General features: G+C 31.1%; 1 non-coding gene across 1 annotated transcript; it reads left to right on the forward strand.

The window, feature by feature from the left end:
• Nucleotides 1–622: 622 nt before the first annotated feature.
• LOC115932429 (small nucleolar RNA U13) lies at nucleotides 623–729 on the forward strand. The gene has a single exon (XR_004068714.3). It is a non-coding gene; the product is annotated as a small nucleolar RNA U13 (small nucleolar RNA).
• Nucleotides 730–1124: the final 395 nt, after the last annotated feature.

The following is a 1124-nucleotide window of genomic DNA, read 5'->3' on the forward strand; positions in this document are numbered from 1 at the left end:
TAATCTCCAAAAAAATCTTTTCTATTCTTGGAGAAAGAAAGAAGCCCTTGGATTAATGACCTTAAAATTTGCAACCAAACCCAAACATCAGGGTTTGTTTTGTTTTAGATTACTCTTATGGTGTTCTGTCCCATGCGCACATTGGTACCTGAGAGCTACAATGTCAGTCCCTCTGGACTGACGCTTCTGAGGTGAGAAGCGTTCTATTTTAACATTAGGTTATGTTCACTTAACAAACCATGTAGGGCATTCAATAAAGTAGCTTCAATTCTTCTCAGTTAATATTCTTGCCCTTTTAAAGCCTGACGTTGAAAGTACTTCCAAAGTAACCAAATTGGTAAATATCATTTGGAGCCTTGACTGATTGTGACTGTTGCCTGATCACCAGGGGTAGTTATGCATTGTGTAGGAGCTTACACAATTTGGCAGAGGCTTTCTTTAAGAAAAAGAATGCAAAGTTAGGAATAAAAAATTGGTTGTAGAAAATAGAAAAAATAAATAGAAAAAATAAAAAATAAAAAAATTAAAAATTAAAACAAAAACAAAGATAAAAAATTGGGTATGTAAACAACTATTTACTTGGAATGAGAAAAATCCACAAACTACAAATTTTAAAATGCTGATCCTTTTGTAGTTCATAAATGTGATGACTGGGTTCTCACATGTGAGGTGTGTGAGACGTGCTTCCTTCAAACCCTGTTACAACATCCGCACATACCCTGTCTGTCATGAAAGAAAAAAAATTAAAAAAGAATAAAATGTTGACAAATATACCACAAACATCAAAAGTCCAGGATAAATTATGCAATTCTTTTATTAATGAATTACCTTATATATACCCTTATAATTCTTTTGAATTTTAATATAATCAATAATTCTGAATAAATACACAAAGCTACATGAAATTAAGGTATATAATTTCATGAGTAAGTAAAATAGATTTTAAACATCATTGCATTAAGCTACTTATCATTATTCTTATACTATGTACATGGACTTATTTTATAAATATGTGTGGTGATTTTATCATTGGAATGTTTCTTTAGGTTGTTGTGATTCATTGATGAATACTTTTTCATTCTCTTTTGTCTAAAGCTGCTCTTTGTCTTTGGGATGCGATGTGA

The sequence above is a fragment of the Gorilla gorilla genome, chromosome 1, assembly GCF_029281585.2.
Source record: "Gorilla gorilla gorilla isolate KB3781 chromosome 1, NHGRI_mGorGor1-v2.1_pri, whole genome shotgun sequence".
NCBI classification, from domain to species: domain Eukaryota; kingdom Metazoa; phylum Chordata; class Mammalia; order Primates; family Hominidae; genus Gorilla; species Gorilla gorilla.